The sequence below is a fragment of the Leptinotarsa decemlineata genome, unplaced genomic scaffold (assembly GCF_025532065.1).
Source record: "Leptinotarsa decemlineata unplaced genomic scaffold, Ldec_3_MD MMD2_tig00003348_RagTag_RagTag, whole genome shotgun sequence".
Classification (NCBI taxonomy): Eukaryota; Metazoa; Arthropoda; class Insecta; order Coleoptera; family Chrysomelidae; genus Leptinotarsa; species Leptinotarsa decemlineata.
Genome location: NW_027412588.1, coordinates 1,180,146 through 1,187,197, shown reverse-complemented (window position 1 = coordinate 1,187,197; position 7,052 = coordinate 1,180,146).

Sequence of the window (7,052 nt, the reverse complement as noted above, 5' to 3'; positions counted from 1 at the left end):
AAAATTTCATAATGCATTGTCACCGGAATTATGTGCACCTGCAAAATTTCAAATCAATCTGATGATTAGAACTAGGTCAAATTCAACTTGCAATATTTCTTACATTGTTGGTTAGTTTGTTACCTGCAAGTGAACCTAATCCTACAAGCTTATGAATAAAAGCTTGTCTAAATATAAGTTATGCGCTCTAACCCGTAATTATAATTTTGACCACTCCCTGTGAAATATCCAGTACTAAATATTTATTCCCAATAATTTCGGATTTTATTGAAGAAATATTAAAAGATGTATTCGCGCACCGCTGTTCTAGGGACGTGGCTACTACCGCAAACTTTCTTTGATTATTCTATCGCGCCTGAATTCAGTCAACTAGCGATGATCTGATGTGAATAATTTGCCTAACTAGTGGCGTTTGTATAAATTCAATTTTGCAAAATATGATCTAATAATTTATTTTTTTGAAAACTGAGTGTCTTATTGTAAGCTACATAGGCATTGTAAGGTTCGAACGAAGACATATTTGAATTTTTAGTAAGCATTATTCTGTGCAGAAGTTTAATAAAATTCCTTGAAACAAGTCATTTCACACAATAATATATGGAAAAGTATTTTATTTTCTCATTTCCTTGTCCAAACTTGCCATGCCCTTTTCTGAATATAATGAAATGAGCAAAAATTCTTTAAACATATCTATCATTACACATTTTGATAAAGCGTACGTGTCTGTAGACATACCCGGCAAAACCGGGTCTCTCACTCTTAATCAAAATCGAGTCCAAAGAAGTCGGTTACAAACATAAAAATGAAGCTACTAAAAGCGTATGATATATTTTATATTTTATGCACTATCAACTATCAAAACTATCAAAAGAATAATACACCAAACAACGTTAATTTGTTCAATATTCTTTTTTCAAATGATAGAATAGTTATTCTGCTATTCCGCGTGGAAACAAATCCACCATACCAAATATCATGAAAATCAGTCCACTTGTTATTGAGTTATGAGTGATGTAATTAATTTTCCCTATTTCAATATTTATTCGGCTAATAAGGGCGGAGACAAAAATCCGACAAATCAAAAATCTTGAGAATCGGTCCAGCTGTTGACACAATTTTGTAGCTTAGATTACAGTATTACATTCTAATAATCACTGATTGGATATTCATTGAGTATCAACAGTTAGATATAGTTATTTTATAAAAATAGTAATAGTTGTTACCGCCGTCTTCGGAGAGAGAGGGAGAGAGAGAAATATTCCTTATTGTCTGAAGAACAAAAATTCTTATTGACAAAGCGTATCTTATGTTAGTATATAGTTTAAAAAATAGACACATAACAAAACGAATAGAGAAATGAAAATTTCCATGTTTTTTACCACTTTTAATTGTAACTAACGTTACTGCAGTTTGGTCCTATATGGACATTCTCAAACTAATAAAATAAATGAGAATGGACGAAACTGCAGTAACGTTAGTTACAATTAAAAGTCGTAAAAACATAGAAATTTTCATTTCTCTTTTCATTATGATCTTCTACCACATAGTAACGGCTACATCCATCACTTTACATAACAAAACAGATATCAGTCAGTAGATAAACCTAAATAATTTAAAACGAGACAAATAACAAAACATGAATTAGTCAGCAGAAAATTAATGAAGGTACATCATATCAAATGCTACATCAGATCAAGAAAATTACGCTAACAGAGGATGACTTTAGTATTGCAACTGGATTCGATTTGAAATGTTCAGCAACGCGGTTGTATGGTTTCTCACCAAGTAAAGTTCTCAATGCTTTTTTAAAGAATGTTGTGCTTTCAATTTTTCCATCGCCAGTGGTGGATTGTTATATATTTCACAACCATTGTATATAAAAGAGTCTTTGACAAGATTTGAGGTTGGAATAGGTAATCTAATATTTTCTATATTTCGTTTGGATGTCTTCAAAGATGTTAATGTGTTAGAATTTTATACTTAATAAAAAACGGTCGACAAGAATTTCGAATTTTTGCTTTACACATATACCATATTCAGTGCCGGATTTAAGCATAGGCAACATAGGCAGTTGCCTATGGGCCGCCACCACAACACAAAAAAATTAAATTCAACATATATATGTATATATGTATATATATATATATATATATATATATATATATATATATATATATATATATATATACAAATATGAAAGTTATTGAGTGTCTTGATATAGAAACAGAAGTTAATATCGGACATAGCACTCATGAAAGTGGCAAACCATAGACACGTGTTTCGGGCTTTTGGCCCATCATCAGTATGATGATGAGTGCTATGTCCGATATTAACTTCTGTTTCTATATATATATATACGAAGGTTATCGAGTGTCTTGATATAGATAAAGGGGTTTTTTAATCGGACATAGCACTCAAAGAAGTGGCAAACCATAGACACGTGTTTCGGGCTTTTGGCCCATCATCAGTATGGTGCAGCCAAGTGTAAGGATGGGCAACACTTGGTTAGCAGAAGAAATAAATACAAATGCACGGAACCACCAGCAGGAGCCAGCCGCACATTTGTGGTTTCACTTAATAGATCTTGTGTTTACAAAAAAACTATCAAAATCACCACGGAGGCAGCTATAGCTACCTGCGTGACATCCGGGTCCAGGAAATAATATAGATACGAAGGTTATCGAGTGTCTTGATATAGATAAACGAGTTTTTTAATCGGACATAGCACTCAAAGAAGTGGCAAACCATAGACACGTGTTTCGGGCTTTTGGCAGGAGCCAGCCGCACATTTGTGGTTTCACTTGATAGATCTTGTGTTCACATGAAAACTATATATATATATATATATATATATATATATATATATATATATATATATATATACATATATTGATGAAAGTATCCAAGAACTGAACAAGACCCTCAAAATTAAATTCTGAATCAAAAACTCGAGTCTGCAGAATTACAGTGACCTGCAATAGTAAATTGACATTTGCCAAATACGTTCGCGTATTCACTATGAATAGTTCGTTGTAGATTTAGAACATTCTTAGATTTAAGGAATTTTCTCTTTTGGCAATTGATAAATTTATATATTTTTTTGAATTCAACATATTTTTACTCTGATAATTAAAACTGTTCTACATATTCTAATATCAATTGTGTCTTTTTCCAAATTTATTCACAAGAAAATCTACAGGAAAAGTCAAGTTTGCGTAAGTAATTGTTGTGTTTGTGCCTGAATCCACCCGAGAGGTTGAGAAAAATCTCTATACAGTGAGGTATAGGATTTAAACTCAACATAAGAGTCGAGCCGAGTAAAATTTTCATCACAAGTAATAAAAATAATAATAATAAAAATTAAAAATTTAGATATATATATATACAGTGTGACCCATTTAAAATGGAACCACCCCTGTAGAATGTGCATTTTTCAATCAATCTCAATTTTTTTTTATTGAAATATTAAGCATGAGAAACTGTATCTTGACACTAACTTTCACAATTTTAGTTTCATTTCCAAGGCACTCTATGGTTTTTTTTTGTTTGTCAAAAACGGCAAAAGTTTATTAGGCAATTTTTGTTTTCAAATTTGACTACACCACTGGATTCGTAGTCGTTATAAATCAAAACTGTCAAATTTTCATTAAAAAATATTTGTTAACAACGAAGTTACAACAACTTCAATTTTGGAAACAAAGTATTTGTTTGTGATTTTTATTCAGATTATAGACATATTTGAGATCTGACAACACTGTCATCACCAAGTAGAACACCAGTGAATTTGTACAGTGAAAATCCGAAGTCAACAGCTCAATGCGTTCTACAGTTATAACTCCTGAAAATATGGTAATGTGAGAGATTTGTGGTGCAAGCGTTTTGTAATAAAAATCTGACTACGCCACTGGATTTGTGGATAATATTCCCTTAAAATCATTCATTTGAGTGTAGGTTACGAGAAGTGAAAATTAAAATAAAAATTGAATAATTGAATAACAGAAAATTAAAAGTTCATTTTCAAGTTACGCAGTAGTAGACCAAGTTCAGAATCTCATGTCATGGGATCTCCCAATTGCGCTTTTACCAAATCTTGATAGAATCTTGAAGTATTAATGGTCATACTTGTAAGCTTTTTGGAAGTTTCCCAATAATAAATAATAGTACTTTTGTAACAGCGCACCTGGAAAATCACATTTTATGAGATTCTGAACTTACTCTACCTTCTTCTATAGCTGATGAAAACAAAATGTATACAAACAAGTTTCAAAGTATTTATTCAACAATTAATTGCCATTAAGAAAAAACTGATACTAAAATAAACATTGATTTAAAACTAAACATTCAAATTTTTGTGGCTTCTACCAAACCTCCATTAAGTTCAATACATTTATCGTATCTCTTCCGAATATTGTTTACACTATTTCTTATTTGTTGAACTGTAATTTCGGCACAAGCTTGTCGTATCCTTTGCATGAGTTCAGCTCGATTCGTTGGTCTTGTTCTGTATACTTTTTGTGTCAGAATACCCCACAGAAAAAAGTCTAATATTGTTAGATCAGGCGATCGAGGTGGAAGTAGAACACCAGTGAATTTGTACAGTGAAAATCCGAAGTCAACAGCTCAATGCGTTCTACAGTTATAACTCCTGAAAATATGGTAATGTGAGAGATTTGTGGTGCAAGCGTTTTGTAATAAAAATCTGACTACGCCACTGGATTTGTGGATAATATTCCTTTAAAATCATTCATTTGAGTGTAGGTTACGAGAAGTGAAAATTAAAATAAAAATTGAATAATTGAATAACAGAAAATTAAAAGTTCATTTTCAAGTTACGCAGTAGTAGACCAAGTTCAGAATCTCATGTCATGGGATCTCCCAATTGCGCTTTTACCAAATCTTGATAGAATCTTGAAGTATTAATGGTCATACTTGTAAGCTTTTTGGAAGTTTCCCAATAATAAATAATAGTACTTTTGTAACAGCGCACCTGGAAAATCACATTTTATGAGATTCTGAACTTACTCTACCTTCTTCTATAGCTGATGAAAACAAAATGTATACAAACAAGTTTCAAAGTATTTATTCAACAATTAATTGCCATTAAGAAAAAACTGATACTAAAATAAACATTGATTTAAAACTGAACATTCAAATTTTTGTGGCTTCTACCAAACCTCCATTAAGTTCAATACATTTATCGTATCTCTTCCGAATATTGTTTACACTATTTCTTATTTGTTGAACTGTAATTTCGGCACAAGCTTGTCGTATCCTTTGCATGAGTTCAGCTCGATTCGTTGGTCTTGTTCTGTATACTTTTTGTGTCAGTATACCCCACAGAAAAAAGTCTAATATTGTTAGATCAGGCGATCTAGGTGGCCATTCAATTAAGTCACTACCTCATCCTATCCAATGATTTGGAAACTGGTTATTTAGCCACTCTTTAACAATCCTCGAATTGTGCACGGAACAGCCGTCGAGCTGAAAATATAAATTTACTTGTTCCGCAAGAGGCATTTCATCTATTTCGTCCGATAATTGGTTATTTAGAAATTCCAAAAAATTTTGCCCGTTTATGTTTCCATCAAAAAAATATGGACCTATTATTCTATTTTGTACTATACCACACCAAACGTTAACTTTTTCGGAATATTGACTTTTACAATTTATGATCCAGTGTGGATTTTCCGTAGCCCAATACCGAGCATTTTGCGATGAAACTACCCCATTGGTGCTGAAAGAAGCTTCATCACTAAACATTATGCAGTTTAAAAAATTTCTTGTATTCAGGTACTCGCCTTGTGCCCACAAACAAAATTCCATACGTTTCACTTCATCACCTGCCTTTAAAGAGTGAAGAAATTTAGGTTTAAATGCTCTCATTTTGTTTTGTTTAAGACATCGTCGAATAGTCTCTCTCGGTAAGTTTAAATCCAAACTGGCGACTCGTAAACTTCTGTTTGGGTGGTTTCTAAAATAATCTTAAACAGCACCTTCGTTTAAATTTCTTTTTCGGTGATTATTTTTTAAAATATGTTTGCTGACTGCACCGGTTTCTTTAAATGTTTTGTTAATTTTACTGACGGTGCTAATGTCAATGGTAAGTCGATTTGGAAGTCTGTGATTAAATATCCTAGCTGCTTCTCTTTCACTATGATAATTGTCCCCAGAAATTCTCACAATTTCAATTCTTTCTTCTAATGATAATTGCAAAGCCATTATTAAATGCACGTAACTAACAACTATTATTTTATTTATGATTAACTGTCAAAATCACAGCCTACTGTTGATTTATTATAAAACCTTTGCATAATGAGTTCAGCTTCCTCAAATTATTGATATCTCCTCTAAAAGATTGTTTTAGCTGAGTTATGAAGAATTTACAGGGAACAATTTTTGTCCTGCTCTCTGTTTTATTATTGAATAAATGATTTCCATGCTTTAAATCAATTTGATTTTAGCGGCTATGCGGAAGAATGTACTAAGTACTGCATAACTTGAAAATGAATTTTTAATTTTCTGTTATACTAGAATACACTTCTCGTAACCTACACTCAAATGAATGATTTTAAGGGAATATTATCCACAAATCCAGTGGCGTAGTCAGATTTTTATTACAAAACGCTTGCACCACAAATCTCTCACATTACCATATTTTCAGGAGTTATAACTGTAGAACGCATTGAGCTGTTGACTTCAGATTTTCACTGTACAAATTCACTGGTGTTCTACTTGGTGATGACAGTGTTGTCAGATCTCAAATATGTCTATAATCTGAATAAAAATTACAAACAAATACTTTGTTTCCAAAATTGAAGTTGTTGTAACTTCGTTGTTAACAAATATTTTTTAATGAAAATTTGACAGTTTTGATTTATAACGACTACGAATCCAGTGGTGTAGTCAAATTTGAAAACAAAAATTGCCTAATAAACTTTTGCCGTTTTTGACAAACAAAAAAAACCATAGAGTGCCTTGGAAATGAAACTAAAATTGTGAAAGTTAGTGTCAAGATACAGTTTCTCATGCTTAATATTTCAATAAAAAAAAAT